The sequence below is a fragment of the Prionailurus bengalensis genome, chromosome C1 (assembly GCF_016509475.1).
Source record: "Prionailurus bengalensis isolate Pbe53 chromosome C1, Fcat_Pben_1.1_paternal_pri, whole genome shotgun sequence".
NCBI lineage: Eukaryota > Metazoa > Chordata > Mammalia > Carnivora > Felidae > Prionailurus > Prionailurus bengalensis.
In genome coordinates, this window is record NC_057345.1 from 135,995,873 (window position 1) to 136,015,273 (window position 19,401).

A 19,401-nucleotide genomic window follows, 5' to 3' on the forward strand; every position below is an offset into this window, starting at 1 on the left:
GTCCTATCCAGTGCATTAAAAACGAAATAAAAGAGGGTGCCTGGGTGGCTCAGTCAGTTAAGGGTCCGACTTCAGCCCAGGTCATGATCTCACAGTTTATGGGTTCGAGCCCCATGTCTGGCTCTGTGCCAACAGCTCAGAGCCTGGAGCCTGCTTCGGATTCTGTGTCTCCCTCTCTCTTTGCCCCTCCCCAACTCACACTCTCTTTGTCTCAAAAATGAATGAACGTCAAAAAAAAAAAAAAAAAAGGAGTAAAACACATAAAGATTGGAAAGAAAGATGTAAAACTCTCTTTATTTGTAATTAACAGTCATCTACAAAGAGTACCTTGAGGAAGTCACACAAAAATTCACAAAAATTTATGAATTAATAAGGTAGCAGGATACACATTTGACATATAAAAATCAATTGTATTTCTGCATACTAACAATGACTAACTGTAAGATATATTTTAACTGCATTTTCAATAACATCCAAAAATATAATTCATATTCTATTCACTTAGGATAAACCTAACAAAAGATAAAACACTACTGAGAGAAATTAAAAAATAAGTAAATAAGTGAAAATACCTCAGGTCTTTGAGTTTAAATAACCCAATACTGTCTAAAAATTCATCCTCCCCAGATTATTCTATACAATGTAATGCCAATCAAAATTCCTAGAGGTGTTTTGTATAAATGTACAAACGAATTCTATAATCAATACGGAAATGGAAAGAATTTAGAGGACCCAAACAATTTCAAAAAGGAACAAAGTTAGAGAATTTATACCACTGATTTCAAGACAGTATAAAAAGTGTTGTGTTGGCATAATAGACATATAGGTTACCATAAGTGTCTTGGAAAAGATATATATTTTATATGATTAGCTCATTTTTAACAAAAGTTTTCAAGGTAACTCAAAGGAGAAAAGACAGTTTTTTCAAGAAATGGTCCTTGAACAACTAGACATGGAAAAGAATTAACCTTGATCCTCACCTCACACACTACACAAAAATTACCTCAAAATGGACCAGAGACCTAGTGTACACCTTTCAGAAGAAAACACAGGAGAAAATCTTCACAAGCTGGAGTTAACTAAAGATTTTTAGGCAGAAACAAAAAAAGAAGAAGAAGGAGAAGGAGGGGGAAGAGGGGAGGAGGATGGGGAGAACGAGGAAGAAAGGGAAAAAAGCACAGACCAAAAAAAATGGATAAACTAGATTTATTAAAAATTTAATTTACTTCTGCTCTTCAAAAGAAATTATCAATGAAAGGAAAGAGCAGTCTACAAACCAAGAGAAAATATACCTGACAAAGGACCTGTATCCAGATAGATTAAAAGTTATACATAAGTGACAAGAAAACAAACAAATCCAATTTTTTAAATGGGCAAAAGATCTGAACAGATACTTCACAAAAGATGAACAAATGGCCAATAAGTAAATAAAAAAATCAACATCACTAGTAATCAGGGAAAATGAAATTAAAACCACAATGAGATAAAACTACATACTCATGAGAATGTCTGAACTCAAAAGAATAATACCAAGTGTTGGCCAGAATGTGGGGCAACTAGAACCTTCCTATTATTGCAGGAATATGGCACAACCACTTAGAAAACAGTTTGGCAGTTTCTTACAAAGTTAAACATACACTTGACCACATGACACTAGAATTCTACTCCTGGATTACTTAACCCAGAAGAATCAAAGCATACGTACACAAATACTTGTACATGAACATTCATGGTAGCATCACTCTTTATAGGCAAAAACTAGGAACACCCCAAATGTGCACAAACAGGTAAATTGTGGCACATTGACACAATGCACCCTGTGAAAAGGAACTACACTAAGATATACAATAACACAGTAAGCTTCGAAAGTCTCATGCTAAAAAGAACGCATAATGTGTGCTTCTATTTGTGTAAAACCCAAGAACAGGCAAAACTAATTCAGTGACAAAAATCAAACCAATAGTTGCCTAGAAATGGCAATGAAGGAGGAAGAAGTGCCTGCAAAGGAACACATGGGAACGTTTTGAGGGGACAGAAGTGTTCTACACCTTGATCGTAGTAGTTACAAGAAGCTTATCTGTCAAATAAGTATTTGACAAACAAGTGTTTATTTGTCAAAACTCATTGACCTATACATTTAAAATAACTGCCTTTTATTATATGTAAATTATACCCCAAATATATTTGATTTAAAATTTTAAAAGAAGTAGCATTCAGACATTAAGAGTATCATCAACCAAAGATGCCAATAAAGGGCACATCTAGTTTTACTCAGGTTTAACCCCTATAAATGTCTTACTGTCTTTTATTTGTTCAATCAATCGTGTGTTAAATACCAACTATGTACCAGGAATGATTCTGAGTGTGGTACAGCAGTAAAACAAAACTAAATCCCCGCCTCATCAAGCTTTCATTCTAACAGCAAATACCATAAAAAAGTAAAAGTAAAAGACAACAAGACTGGGAAAGTGCTAACCAGAAAAATAAAGCCGCTAGGCAATGGGAGACACTTTAAACAAGGTAGTCAAAGAAGGTCTCACTAGGAATGTAACATTTCAATAAAGATCCAAGAAAGATTAGGGGGAAAGCTAAGAAGTTATCTGGGGGGAAAAGCATTCCAGAAAGAAGAAAGAGCAAGAGCAAAGGCTCTGAGGCTGGCTATTCAAGGAACAACAAGGTGTCATATGTAAACAGAAGGTACTAAGTAAAAGATGAGGTTGCAGATGGGGCAATATCATGTAGCATCTCATAAGCTACTACAAAGACTTTAGCTTTTACACAGTGTAAGAAAGGAAACTACTGAAGTTTTTAATTGAAGAATGACAGGATTGACTTATGTTTTAACCATGATTATTTTGGTTACTGCACACAGACTAGACTGAAGTGCTAGGTTATGAGTTGAAGATTTTAAGAGGAAGCTAAGAGAACAGTCAGGAGGCTATTAACATAATCCAAGTAAGAGATAATAATGACTTGAGCCAGGTGATAGTGGAGGTGCTGAGAGGTGGTAAGATTCAGATTCTAAATGTATTTTGATGGTAAAGCCAATATGAACTACTGACAAATAACATACCGACACAAAGAGAGATGAGACAGGGAGGACTCCAAGGTTTTCTGGTCTAAGTAACGTGGATGAAGGGGATGGACATGTCATTAAGAGGGGGAAGACTAAAAATGAAAGAAGTTTGAGTAAAAAGATCAGCTGAGTTCTGAGCATTTTCAATTTAAATACCCTTAAATACCCATATGGAGGTAACACAATTAGACAAGTGTCAGGGGTTCAGAGGAAAAAATCTATTATAAATTAAAGATTTTCATTATGATTATTTTTTTTTTTTTTTACAAAGTAAATCACTGGGTATGAGGAGTGAGTGAGTGTGTGTGTGTAAAACTTTCAGGAAACAGTTCATACTAGAATTTAATATAATAAGGCCTCAGCACTAATGGACTACTTGTATATTTTCTGATTTACATAAATCCATACAAGTCTGCTAGGCACTTCACACCTTTATTTTTACTTTCACATCTGAAGTACAGCAATATGGATAGATAAGGTGTGTATTTAAGATAACAACGTGAACAGACACATTCCTGGAACTATAGCTATTTAAAAGTGACACTAGCATCAAGATACTCATTCTTATTCTGGGAAGGCTTTAAAAAACAATCACTTGTTATGAAACTAATTGCACTGCCAAATGCTTCTCAAAATCATATGTAAAAAAATCATCTTCTCTACATTTTACTGTTTTAAATCAAGGAGAGTAATCGACTTTGTGATTAGATCTAGATGTTTGGTTTTGATGCTTACAACCATCTAGGTTCTAAAGTGAATAACATTTTCACACTGTATCTCAAAAAGACAGACACCATTTTGTGCATTACTAAAGAAATACAAAAATGACAGGTAAGAATACCAAACTTCAAGCAGAATTGTAACACGGGTAACCATGCTTACCTAGTGCTTAAAACCATTTTTTAAAAAGTAAAATTTTCAGTGTGGAATGAGCATTATTTCTTTCTAAGTATCTATTCATTTCCAATTCCACATCTTGATTATTACCTCATGCTAGAATGCCTTTCTTCCCAGCGATACCCTTCTCCTCCTTCAAGACCCAGATCAAACTCAGCCTCCACCACAAAGCCTGCCCCCGAACCCCAGCAGTATTTAGTTCTTTCCACATCCCCACAGCATTGCCACTGACATGTCTAGAGCACCTATGTCATTCCACCATGGATTATTTAGCTATATGACACTAAAACAGAGGCTCCTTGAGGGCAGAACACCTTAGCCATCTTTTCCCTCCCTAAAATACTCAACATGATACCTTAACATACCATGTTTTATGTACTCACTAAAGGCTTAACTTAAAACCCTATTAAACTAAGAAAATGATCAAATAGAACTTAATGGGATATATGCTTTAACTTCCTTTCATCACTTTAAACATACTCTTCCAATAAATAAACATACTCTTCTAGATCTCACTTCCCCATCTCTCCATACTGTCCCAGATAAATCCTATTGTTTCTCATCCACTTTCTAATACTGCAAAATACAGTCTAATCCAATTTAAACCTTCAACTTTGTATCTTATCCACACAACCCCACCTCAACCTCAGGCCAGCGAAGAGAAAGAGCATAGCTGTCTTTTTCAATATTCTTTCTAGCTCTTTCCATTTTCTCCACTTCCTCCCTCAACTTTCTAGTTCCCACAAATCAGGATAGGCAGAGGAAGAAGGACAAATGCCCTGGGTGCCTACCTCCCTGGGGATTTACTGGATGGCCATGAAGCAGGATGATCTGTTACCCTTACGGAATCATTGATAGAACCTTCTCTCATTCTAAAAGGCACCCGCTTTAGACAGTACACTTCAGGTCTGCACAGCAGAGTGGCTGTAAGTTACAGCAAACATAAAAGGCTGTCTCCTCCACCCTGCATGGCGCCTTGACTGAGGGATGGATTCTCAGGCTGACCTTTTAACCATCCTAAGCACTGTCCCATCGTATGGCAAGCTCTCCCTGACAGCAACCACCAAGACAACTCAAGCCTGGTTACTTCCATGGTGTCCACTTGGTGTACGTACACACACACACACACACACACACAATGTCACATCACTGGCTCCGGTTACCCTCCTCCACTCTAGAAAGAAGTCTATGTTCAGGAATGCTCCAAACTCTGGAAAACATATTATCATTCTCCTTCAAGAACTCTCTGGAAGGTGCCAATGCAGTAAAAGACACAAGATTCTGTAGGTCATTAAATATCCAGACAAGATGTTAAATACCAATCTACACTTCTGGCAGACATACCCAAATTCTGGGCTGGAAACAGAAGGTCCTTTTGGGGAAAAACGGAAATGTCACAAACTAACTCCAACAAACAATTCCTCGTCTGAATGACACTTGTAATATTCCCCTCTTTTCTAATTTGTTATATATGGGAAGTGGGTGCTGCAGTTCTATTCTCCTTTACTAAGTCCCATATCCGTCCTTAGAATGCAAGGATACTTATTAACTTTTATTTTCAGCTTTGGAGCTTTAGCTAAAATCCTGAAACAAATCCTGATCATCATCCTGTTTTTGGAGGTGCAATTCCCCTACAATGCAACTACTGCTTACCTAATATAAGGGACCCTTCATTTTAAGCAACTCCATGTGAAATAAAGATTTACCAAAAAAGGAGGGGGACGCTATTGACTGAAAGCATCAAGAAAAAAGAAAAAGATTCCTCATTGGGTCATACAAATGTTACCTTAGTAGATTAGTATAGTATTCCTATGTCAAACATCTCATTTAAATATATTTACATTCAATGAAGAGCCACTGCATAAAATGGAGAATGCTCACTTTCAAATCCAAACATCTGCTGCCTACAAAATTTAAAATTCTACACAACAAACCAAGTTGACAATTACACATCTATTTAAGTTAATGTTAGATATACTGTAACTTATGATTTTTAAAAAAATAGATATATCATAAGACTATTTACTAAATTTCAATTATTACATGAAGAATAATTCTGAAACTTCTCTGGTTAGAGAAATCATTTAGTACAAACCAGTATCCATAAGTAGTACAAAGCACAGAGATTTACAGATTTGAACTAAAAATGCATGCTGAGACTGGTGTGACGTTGTAAAAGTTATACATATAAGATTATATATACACTTCTGAAATTAAAACATACACCAGTCCTATAACAGAACAATTCCACTCTGAGGTATTTAATCCAAAGAAATTAAAATATATTGTCCACAAAAAGAATTATACAAGAATCCTGTTTATAGCAGCTTTACTCACAATAGCCAAAAACCAGAGGGGGGAAAAGAAAATCAAATGTCTATTAACAGAATAGATAAACGAATTGTGGCAAAACAGAGTATTACTCAGCAGTAAAACAAAATGAACCACTAATACATACAACAGTAAGGATAAATCTCAAAACCACTATATTGAGGAAAAGAAGCCAGATACAAAACAGTACATGCTCTATGTCTCCATGTAAACTTCAAGAACAAACTTCCTAATCTAAGGAAAATAGAAATCGGAACAGAAGTTGTCTTCAAGGAGAGGGAAGAACTGACTGAAAAAGGCATAAGGGAAGTTTTGGAGGATGTTAAAATGTTCTGTGTCTTGAATGGGGGGAAGGGAGTAGTTACATGGGTAGATACACTGTCAAAGTTCATTAATTATACATTTTAAAATGACTGTATTTTTGTATACAAATTACATTCAATAAAGTTGATTTAAATCACATCTGGAATCTTACTTCTGAACAATGTCAAGGATAGCCAGCTAATGTAAAATATAATCTCTTAGTAAAAGCTGAAAATATATTGGTAATAATCTTAACAAACTTACAGCCTAAATCAGACTCTAAAACCCAAATCCAAATCCATGTTTACCCACTGTCACAAGGCTACATGGATAATTTTAGCCCACAGAAACATCCATAAGCATTCACAGAATGAATGAGACCAATCAGCAGGTCTTTTATTGGGAGATCATGACCTAAAACAGGTGGTCACTTTTGACTACTATAAAGTATGAATTCAACGTCGTGTTTATGATCACTCTTCTCCTACTTATCCAATGTTTTCTCTGCCTCCTAGCAATCTTGGAGGAGCGTACTTCCCTATTTCTGTAACACCTATTTCGAAATCCCTTTTCCTGATTTCTCTCATCAATTTTTCTCCTTTTTTGAGTAAAAACTCTGTCTAGGAATATCATACAACCACTTCACTCTTGACTGTCTCTGCTTAAATCTTACCCTTCGTGGGATTTGTTTGCTTTTTTCCCCTGTATTTTCAAGTAATTAAAATAATTATTTTGCATTCTAGCATCTTGAGTTCAATAATTACAACATTTTTTTCCTGTCTCCAATACCACATCCTTCACCAAGGTGCCAAAGTACTCATATTTAAGCCACTTGACCATGCTGCCACCTTGGCTGTGTTTTTTGTTGTTTGTTGTTTGCTCACTTCACTCCTCCTAAAGGACCAATGAATGACAAAGTCAAAGATTCCTTATCATTTACTCTATACCTGAAAAAACATAGTTGGATATTTAGACTTGAAAGCCCTTTCACACAGTTGTCTTTTACACTTAAAAACAGTGCTGCTAAGGGGCACCTGGGTGGCTCAGCTGTTAAGCATCTGACTTTGGCTCAGGTCATGATCTTGCCATTTCAAGTTCGAGCCCCACATAGGGCTCTGTGCTGACAGCTCAGAGCCCCAAGACTGCTTCAGATTCTCTATCTCCCTCTCTCTCTGCCTCTCTCTCAAAATTAAACATTCAAAAAAAAAAAAAAATACTGCTAAGGCACTGTTCCTAACCAAGTGACTGAATGTGTCCTTCCAAGGAGATGATGTTTTGTTATAGGCAGTATAGCTCTACTTGTAAAGGCTGTAGACATCTACAGTTCTCATTTTAATGGGCTTTGTGACACTGTTTTTCCACGGTTATTCCCACACCCCAAACTGGTAGTCACCCTAGACTGTAATCAGACTTTTTAAACCAACCCTCTTTCAAGCATTTTTGTATACATTCTATTCGAAGTTGATCTAATCTAGCTTATGACATATGTTACTGTGGCAGCTCATTATCACCGACCTTTCATTTATAGATTTTGTATCATGGCATCACTTACATCTGAAAACACAGCTATACAGTACTATATTAACTGGTAACCCATTAGTTGGAGAAGTTCTAGAGTCCAGATACAGTATTCGCAAATGTACTATCTCCCTACTTTCTAAGGAGGCTCCAACATCCTTCTGCAACACCAACATGAAGGTATTTATGTTAAAAGACACTAATCCTAAAATCTTTCCATACTGTATGCTGGCCTTTCAGATTACTTTATTTCTTCATTTATCAGACAACGACTGGAGAGAAAAGGCCTCTATAAAATGAGACGCAATGTGGGACTCTGGATCTTTACCTCTAAGACCTTGTGTATACCCCTTAGGTTTTTCATCAGGAAATTAGGATAATTGCACTTGCTTTCAAGGTTGCAGAACGAATTAAAACTTTTGCAAAGTATCTTAGTCGATACCTACTAAACAGGAAGCTTTAAATAAATAGTACATAATAAACCACTCTATTGCATGGATACCACCCGTCAATCCAAAAATAGAGTGCTAGTCTATGATCTTGTTACGTATCACATTTACAATCTCTTTCTCCCTTTACATTCCACTAATTTCCCAATGTCTAGAATAGCCTCATTTTCTCCATTCATAAAATTATGTCACTTGCCTTAACAAAAAGCAGCTTTAGCCAGGGGATTATGAAGTTAGGGGGCAAGGCAGTAGTGGAAGGATGCACCTAAACAGTCACTGCTTTACTAAAATTAAGACAGTAATTAACACAATAATGTATGCCTATTACATCCTAACTTTCCATTAATCTTTTTCTTCAAAGTCTTTTTTGAAATCCACAAAAGCCAGAATCATTGCCTTCCTCATACCCTATAAATATCATCAACAAACAGGTCCTACATAAAACAGTGGACAAAAAGATGTAATTGATGAATTCTCAAAACCCTGCAATTTCTAATGTTTTGTCATCTCAGAAATCAATTCATAAGAACTTATCACATGAGTATGGGATGTGGGGGAGGATAAACAAAATATCCTTCTGACCACTGATGCGAAACTAGTTTTAAACACCTGGATTTTCTTCTTCTCCTGATTATATTCAAATGAATTATTATCTCAAAAACCATATAAAAGATTAACACAGATATTTTCTTGCCACTACATTCTCAAATTCCAAGCAATACCACTATCCTTTTTGCAATGAACCACTTTTTTATACTTTTATGAGAGGTCTTCTCAATTTCAATAAGAACAGGTGAATTAAGAGTAACTGAAACCTATCAAGCTACATGTATCCACTCTTCTGTATATTTTGATAAAAGTTTGCTTTAGAAAAAAAAAATTGCAATATACAAAATGCTCTGGTTATTGTCCCCTCCCTCTCATAGGTTTTCAGAAGACCACAATGAATTCCTGATTCAAATGTGTTATCAATGTTAAACCCACATAATTTTTATTACATGTATCTTATTTATAAGGTAAAAGTAGTTTGCTGCTTTAAACACAAACACACACATACAACAGTCTTTCCTAAAGTGCCTCATATTTGAAAATGGCCAAGTTTTCCAAATATTAATGACAATAACACAGGGCAGTTTAATTATGGCACAATAAATGAATGACAAGAGCATTTTACTTCAAAATCCCTGAGTTCCAGGATCTGAACATCTATAAGAACATCCTTTTCATTCCAGATTCAAAAGTTTAAAGCATTCAAATGCTACAACACACCTTTCAGTTATAGGCATTGCTTCGATGAAAAACACCTTTAAAAACCATGAAATGAAATCAATTCCACATAAAGCTATCATAGGATTCTGATCTCTAATCTGACTTGTAAATTAGATGTGTGTAACTTCGACTATTCAGCAACCACAGATCTTCTTCCTAGCAGGACGGCTGTTGGTTGCACTGCACTCTGACCAAAAACATGCAGTAGTAGCCGTGGCATACTGACAAATTCAAGAGTATATGCCTTGAATAAAACAGTATATGCCCTGAATAGTATATGCCCTGAACAGCTTTCAAGGTAAGTCATGAGGGAATCTTTTTCTGTTTGTAGATGAGCTGCATGAATCTATGTTTTATATTCTGGGATGCCAGAGTTTTTGTTGAATGCTAAAATGAAAAAAATGTTGAAGATTCACTGAAAAAAAAAAATGGGATTCAACATTAAGAATCCACCCACTTCATTTGGTAGCACTGCTTTCAAATCCTCTACTACTGGAATAAACAGATACATGCCAAAAGCAGGGTCTCTAACAAAATAAAATACTGATTTGTTTCAGAGAATACTTTGATGTTCCAGTTTTCTTGTGATTTAATGGTTCCAGAAAATACAGGGTTATTTCCAATCCACATCTGTTCACTAATCATTTTAAATGAATTTAGTTAATAGATCTAAAGATATTAATTTTTTAATTCAACTGTTCTATGCCCCTAATATTATAGACTGATTTTCTACCCCTAAGGAGTTCAAAAGCCTATGCAAAAGGATGTTTTCTTAGAAAGTTCTGGGTACAATAGCTTTTTGCAAACAGAAACATATTTTATGCATGCTGGGGGAGAGCAAAATTTCAAGAATGCCCCAAAGCAAAAACTTTCTTATAATAATGACAGTCTTTAAATTAACCTTCTTAGGTTAATTTTTTTAGCTTAAGTAGATGTTCTTCTTTACTCTATTTCCCTTGAAGTAAAAGAACCCAATACTAAAAGGTGATAACTACGTAAGTTCCGTAAATGGACAGAATCTTCATAGTTTACCAAAGCAATTACCATGTATCATTATGAAATGATAATACATTACACACTCCCCAAGTAAGAATTAAATTTACTCCGACTACCTCCACCAAAAAAAAAAAAAAAAAAAAAAAAAAAATTTTATTTAGTCATGAAGTCCTTGGAATCATAGTAGGGCTTGATGCCATACTGGCGTCACACTCTGCCAGTCATCCAAAGAATATGCCATCCTTCTTTTTCAACTTCTTTGTCTACTAGTGCGTCATCACTGGACCCAGCAGGCTGCTCACCCAGACAATTTCAGTAACGGATTTTGGCTCTGTGCATAACAGATGAAAATCTTTATGAAGTATCCAGTTTGTCTTATAGCTGAGAGATCTGAACCTGCTGCAGATGTCACATCTAAATTCTTGAACGGATTTTTATCATCAGTGTCACCTATAAAACAAGACAGTGTCACCAACAGCATTGTCCTAGATAATATCTACTTCAGTAACGCTAAGCTTTCAGCATCATAACTGATAGTGATTTCTTTGACTACAACCAGGATCGGCAAACTAGAGCCCATGGGCCAAAATTTAGCCCACTGCCTATGCTCATACAGCCATGACCTGAGAACAGATTTTATATTTTTAAATGGTTGAAAAAAGTTTTTTAAAAAAGGTTAGTGTTTTGTGACATGTGAAATTATATGAAATACAAACTTCAGTCTCCTTCCATTTTAGTGGAAGCATAGCTACTCATTCACTTATGTACTTCTCTATGGCTGCTTCCATGCTACAATGGCAAACTTAAGTAGGCGCAACACAGACCACATGACCCATAAAGATGAATACATCTACTCTCTGGTGCTTTAAAGAAAAAGTCTGCCAACCCCTGACCTGAGGATATCGAGTAGGTAGGAAATAGGACACCTGGTATCTGTTGCATGAAGAACCTGTGTTCAATGACCCAGCTGTTCCCTTGCCATACCTTCATCAATTTGTTTAACAAATATTTCTGGGCAAGCCTGTCACTCCAGTGCAGACAGCTATAGTTACTTTGCTTTCCACTTTGGCTCAGCCTAGCCTCAATCCAAGGGGTCAACATTGCCCTTGGACAAGAAGAAGACAAGGAGCTCAGCTTCAAATGAAATTCCTCTCCAACACTGGCCTCTCCCATATCTCTAAGTTCTCCTAGTTCTCGATTTCTGCGTTATGTCAACCATTCTCCATAACAGGCTTCCTGCACTGCATACCAGTCTTAAAATTCTCTATTTCCTGCCAGAGATCCTAGGACAATAGGCTGTGAGTCACAGCAGTCAATCACAGATTTCTGCTGGCTGATAGCCAGTTTTACCCCTGCTCTAACAACCACTCTGTAACATGAATTTATTCAGGGCCCCTGTGGACAATCTGCATACTGCAACATTTTCCTGGCTTCCACTACTCCTCCTGTTCATAAATGCCCCTGGACTTCATTTCCTTTTACATTCACACCTCTGGCCTATAAATCCATGAGTTCAACCTTCCCAACCGGCTTGTCATTGTTTCTTGAGCTCAGTTCATACAATAACCAAATATAGGAGCACAACAACAAAAAAAAATTCTATATAAATGGATTTCCCAACCTAGAACTACCCACGTTAAGGCATCTCTTATTTTTTAGCAACTGCCCTAAAAAGGGAATATCTCATTCCCAAGCAGCATTCAGAACATCCCTTCTTTTTCCTTTCATCATTGCCAATTAGCCCCAAGTTTCTACACCTGCTTCACCTGATCGTGTTAACAATTACCCTTTACTCACTTGGGGAGCTCAAAGTATCTGTGTTTCTTGAGCACTGCCTCAGAATGTCTCTCTTCCTTCTACCAAAGCTTTAACAATCCCATTTCTACCGTAAGGGAAAAGTGGGCGGGGGGTTCCTGCCACTGAGCCACTAAAATGGAGAAATGTATTTGGCTAGACTTCTACCAGTGAGAATATAATTCCCCAAAGAAACATGCCAATAGTCCACAATGAAGCTATGCCCATACTATTAATGGCATAGAACCCATCTGCAATTTATATTATATTGCTGCAAATAATCACAAATAAGTTGTAGACTGACTATACTAGAAAACAGCTATGAGGGGCGCCTGGGTGGCGCAGTCGGTTAAGCGTCCGACTTCAGCCAGGTCACGATCTCGCGGTCCGTGAGTTCGAGCCCCACGTCGGGCTCTGGGCTGATGGCTCAGAGCCTGGAGCCTGTTTCCGATTCTGTGTCTCCCTCTCTCTCTGCCCCTCGCCTGTTCATGCTCTGTCTCTCTCTGTCCCAAAAATAAATAAACGTTGAAAAAAAAAAAATTTAAAAAAGAAAACAGCTATGAAATGTCAGGAAGACTTTATAGCAGAACAGATTAGCCTCATGTAAAGACTTCAGAGAAAATGGCAGTTTATTTTTAGCAGTGAATTTCACTACAACTTTGAAATAGACTGCCATGCTGAACAATTCTGAAACCTGCATGAATAGCTCTAACACAAACAAAACAGTTTGTATCAAAAATGAATAGGCTGACTGAAATGACCATTAACCTTATCTCAATTGTGAATAGCATATAGGTAGCACCAACCTTAAATAAAAGGAAAATCTTCTTCAATAACACATACAGGAACCCTCTGCCCACTTGGGGAATGACCCAGAAGTCCAGCAACATACCCTCAAATCCAGAAAAATAAAGTAGAGGCATATAGTCCATATTCCAAAGGAACACTCAAAAGAGTAAAACTTCAGAACTTTAATCTTTTGATGAATCTAGTCTCCTTCCCTTTAGGGAACAGTTCAAACTTTTTAGTATCAGAACTCCTTTGTGTTCTCAAAAATTGAGAATTCTCGACTTTTTGTTAATGTGAGTTAGAATTGTCAATATTTACTATATTAGAAATTAAATGAGAAAAGTTTAAGTATTAATTCATTTTAAAATTTCAATGGCATATGTAATATGACAGCCTTTATGAAAAATTACTTTCCTTTAAAAAAATAGGAAATTTCTTTCTAATTTAATAGAAGATGAATTCTCCTATCTTCTTCTATGTTCAATCTGTTGTGATATGTTGTTTTGATTTCAATAAAAAAGGAATTAACGTTAATATGAATTGCCTTTTCAAATAATTATGAATGTTGTTCTTTGATACTACACCAAAACTTGACAAGCTGGAGTTTGAAGGTTATCTATAACATGGATCCTATTATCACATAAACTCTTTGTATTCTGTCACTTGCTTTTATTTTTTAATGTTTTATTTATTTTTGAGAGAGAGAAAGAGAGAGAGAGAAACGGAGACAGACAATCCCAAGCAGACTACACCTGTCAACAGAGCCCGATGCAGGGATGAATCTCACCAATAGTGACATCATGACCTGAGTAGAAATCAAGAGTCTGACACTTAACTGAGCCACCCAGACATCCCTGTTACTTGCTTTTTATGAGGGTTTTTTACCAATAATTTTGTAATGCTGATCACTTTGAAAATATCAGCTCCTTGCATTTGTTTATATTCCAAATCTTGACATAATTAACTAATTAATACCACAGTAAAAACGCAGATTCATTAATATCATTACCCATCTCATCAGAAAAGTCTTTAAGTACTGGGAAGCTGACAAGGGCACAGCAGGTGATACAAGTTCTCCAAAATTTTAATTTTCACTTGAAAGCTCAAATTTTATCACTGGCAACAAGTATTACCAGTTGTTTTCCCCAAAGTGACAGGCTTACTTTGTTCATTTTCAAGAAAATGATTGCCAAATATCTAAATCTAAATAATCATAGTTTGGTAGTCATTATTACAAGTAAAAGTGATGTTTCATGAAAAATACGATTAATTCAGCTTGAAACTCAAAAAAATCATAGAAGGGTTTTTCCTTGAGCCAACCAATGTACTCTGCATACGCAGCAGCAATGTTTTTTGCGTATTTCCTATCTCATCACAAAAAGAGTATTAAAACAAAGTGTACTCAGGGATGAAGATTTAATAAAAAAATTTTTTTTACTGCTTCATCAAGGACATTATTCAGTGAAACTGGCTTTTCTGTTTTGTTTTTTTACTGGGAAAGCATGGTAATAAAGAATACAATGATTACTAGTACAGTTTGATGCCACTGCCATTTAATATCTACTAAGATGCCCACAGTTTTACCCACCATTGTTTTAGTATCAGTGAGGCAAATGTCAAAGCAATGGGAACAGCAAGAAGTCAGTATTACTATGAAAAAAGTTTTAACCTCACAGACCCCCTAAAAGGCTCTCGGCAACCCCCATGGGTCTACATATCACAGTCTGAGAACTGTTGTCTTAAGGAAACAATGAAAGCTATAAATGATAAGTTGCCATCCCCAAATTGATAATAAATATCCCGCAACATAAGAATTATATTAAATATCTGTACAAATTCTTTCATTTTAATTCAAAATTGGTCCTACTCATTTGGAAACCAAACAATGTAACACCAATTAACATGAAATGAGCGCTTACATGTATTATCTCATTAAATCCTCATAATAATTCTACTAGTTCTCTGATATACTCATGCTACAGATGAGGAAACCTGAAGTAGAGAGAGGGGAAGTCATTTGTCTGAGGTCACAATAACAACTACAGTATTTATGGATTCAGGCATTACTAAGTATTTTGCATACTTCCTCTCTGAAATCTTTACAACAACATATTATCCTTTTTCACCCTTTATTATTCTTTACACTTTTATTACCCATTTTACAGATGAAAACTGAGTCAAGAAAGTAAAGTTCCCTTCCCAAAGGTTACCCAAGTGCTAGATCACCTATAGACAAATCCAAGTCTGTCTTAATTCAAAAGTATGCTACATATTCTACCTCTCTCTGTCACATATCAGTGTACCCTGAGTATATAAATAGATTGACTGTTGCAAGAATCTTACATAGTTTTAAATTCAAATGAGCAAGACCTCTATTTGAAAAGATTCTTACTAATTTGATTATCTCTGTCTTCAAATAGAACAAAACCTACTTCCTTTTAAAATGATCTAGGTAGATGATGAACTAACTCACACCATTAAACACTTATCTGTATATGACAATAAATCAATACAGGTAAGATTATTCTGAGGAAACTGAAACCCAGAAAAGTAGCTAACTTTCCCCAAAGATATGCTGTTCATAAATGGTACAGGGTCAAAATCAGTTTCAACTGACCCTGAAGCCTAAGCTCTTCAATCACACTGCCTGCATATATTTAAGAAGGTCTCAGGCAATGACCTAGGAATTGTTCACAAGGTCTGGATACAGAACTTGCTGATATCATATCCACTTTACCCAAGGTAATCAAGATATGAATCATCTTGTATCTCAAAGACCTAGAGGCAAAAAGGAAGCAGCTACATGCTGAAAATAAAGAATGAAAATAAAAAATGTCCACAGGTGCTTTAGGTAAAATGTCAACAGGTAATGTTGAAAAGAGAAGTAAAATTTCTACACACATCTCCATAGCTGAGATAACCCTATCTCTGTTCAAAACCAAAACAAAAGAATGCCTAGAGAAAAATGTCATCACAGCTACAGAGGCTGTCCACTCTTTACACAATAGCTTTCAGATGCCAGGAGCCCAAGAGTGCTGCACACTTAATAAACAACAGCAGAAATCAGTTTCCTAAAGCATTCCTAAACTCTAATCAATCAGCAAAATTTTCATTTCAAATAAGGATCCATAAAAGCCAGGGGTTATGCCCCAGTGTTTGTTTCTATTTTAAGGTCCTACATCATAAGATACTGCTTCATATTAAACCTTACGGGGGACAGGGAAGGAATTAAGGTTTACCCAGCTCAATTCATCTTAACTTCTTGTAACTCAGCTTTTGGGAAGGATAAACATCTTGTGATTGGATAGAGGGGTGTGGCTTTAATTTCAAACAAACTGTATTCTCAAACAAACTGTATGTGTATTCCACAAACACATTTGACATTTGACAGGAAGGTGACAAAATGGAAGGCTATGGTATACCACCTAAAAGGGCAGGGCAGTACAGGCGAGAGATGAGAATTACACTTCTCATAGAATACCACATTCTGGATTCCCTTTGTGGCAAAGGATAAAAACAAAAAACTACACAGCAAACTTTACCTCCTCCCATCACCAAAAAAAAATCACAATCTAGTAATGTAAAAGCAGCTGACATATATAGAAAAAAAAAAACAAAAAACAAAAAAACAAGATTGAGGTCATGTCTCTTGACATGCATCATTTACACTAAGGATTCCCCCATTTATCTGAATTAATTTCATGTACCTAATTTCATTCAGATAATTGAAGTTTTCCTTTTAGAGTTGTAAAATGTTACCTCACCATAATTAGTAAACTGTCCACTTAAAAATACCACTACCAAAAATACCATCTCCCCCCCGCCTCTCTACACATACACATATACTCCACTATCATTGAAAGTATGAGATGTTGGCCTTCACAGGAAATTTAGTTCAAAAGTCCTCTTCAAAAAATTAGCACGAGAAATTCTACAAAAAAAGTTATGGTCATTACCTTTTTAATAGAGAGTGTTTGCATTACTGTCTGAAGACATGGTAATTTGGGTATTCAATACATGACTGACTACTGTTCTGAAACCAACTTAACGGTTTACACTACTAAAGAGTTTGGTGACCTGCCTCAAAACAATAACCACGACTGTACGGAGAACAAAATCAAAGAGGTCTCTCTTTTTATGAGCAGGCATTTAAGGGCCTTTTAATGAGAATTTACTCTTTAGTATACAATTACTAATGAACAAAAAGAGGACCATTAAACTCACTTCTTTATAGTGCCATAAAACTTCAATGTGTAAAAAATATTACATATATATTAATCAAACTCAAGAAAAACTGAAACATGCAATACCTTAAAATGCATAGCAAAAATTATACACCTTTTCTTCTTAAATAAATGCCCTGCCAAGCTATTTTTTTATATGGATATGCTTATAATTTAAAATATACAGACTCTGTAGTACTAATGATGGTAATGAAATGTCTAAACTTCTTGTATGAATTCTAAATTTCTATACGGACACTGATTTCCCATACTGACAACAAACTTACTGCTAGGATGAATTTTATATTAATCAATATTTATTTATCACCTGCTATTTGCCAGGCACTGTACTGAGTGCTGAGAACACCACCAGGAAGAGCACAGATTCAGTTTCAACACTCAGGGTACACATAATCTAGAAGGAAAGACAGATCATAAACAAATGTGCCATGGGAAAATACAACAGCTACTTGGTCAAATGAAAGTTCAAAACTGAGAGAAGACATGGGTAGACTATCAAATACTTAAAAATAGCTACCACTGAAAATGGGGGATATAAATCACCCATTACATGAGTCAACTAAGAAGGCAAAGAATCCAACAGGTATAATCAGGAAAGGGATCTAAGTAATGACTGGATGAAGTCTAGGGTGTTCTAGAGCCTGATGCAAATGAAAAGCTGACCCTCAAAATGGGCCCAAATCGTAATAGCCAAAGAGCCCAGCTCTCAGCTAGCCTGTCCTCAGTATCCAAGGCGTCAATCCAGTAAGTTCAAATCCCAGAGGCAATATCACAGTATCTTGGCTCTGCAAGTTCTGCCTCGGTTGAAATAGAGCCCCAACCATCTGCCTGTGGACAAGAACAGGTCCCAAGTCCAGGAGAGGAATAGGGGATATAGCAAGGAGAGGCAGATGACCAAGAGGTTAGAGTTCTTAAGCAGGCTTAAGGCAAGGTTTCAGGTCCACAAGGGATCTGGTGTACAAAAAGAAACAACACCAGAAAACATATCAACTCTATGGACAATTTAACACTTACTAAAGAAAGGCTGTGGAATTGCTTCTCTGGTTACTTTTAAAAATAAATACTCAAAAACAAAACACTCATCTATTTAAATGACTTAAGTATGAACTTAAAGTGTAGCAAGAAAGGATTAGTCTTCCTAATTCTTACTGATTAATGAATCCATACCCTAATTCCACCTAAACCTACATTGAAATATTCTAGATGCCTCACACACACCTCATTAAATGTTTATGCTATGTCTTTCAAAACTCTTGATGAGTAATGTGTTTTTTAAAATGAGAATTTCATGGTCAAACTGCACATATGCCAACGGTACAATGAGATACCATACTTCTGTGAACAATGAACGCTCAGGGCACCGGAGTAAGTCCAGATCACACATCTGGAAGTGGATGGAGGTCTTAATGTATTTTAAGTCTTTTTTTTTTTTTTTTAACGTTTATTTATTATTTTGAGAGCAAGTGAGAGAGAATGAGTGGAGAATGCACAGAGAGAGGGAGACACAGAATCCGAAGTAGGCTCCAGAATCTGAACTGTCAGCACAGAGCCTGATGTGGGGCTTGAACCCATGAACCATGAGATCATGACCCGAGTGGAAATCAGACACTTAACTGACTGAGCCACTCAGGCACCCCTGTATTTTCAGTCTTAAAAAGCAATGTAGGGGCGCCTGGGTGGCGCAGTCGGTTAAGCGTCCGACTTCAGCCAGGTCACGATCTCGCGGTCCGTGGGT

The 19,401-nt window shown here is 36.3% G+C and overlaps 1 long non-coding RNA gene across 1 annotated transcript; it reads right to left on the reverse strand.

Moving 5' to 3' along the window:
• Positions 1 to 267: 267 nt before the first annotated feature.
• LOC122481304 lies at positions 268 to 19,167 on the reverse strand. The gene is made up of 2 exons (XR_006296816.1): positions 17,974 to 19,167; positions 268 to 11,289 (listed from the first exon to the last, which is right to left on the reverse strand). It is a non-coding gene; the product is annotated as an uncharacterized LOC122481304 (long non-coding RNA).
• Between the last annotated feature and the right edge of the window lie 234 nt (positions 19,168 to 19,401).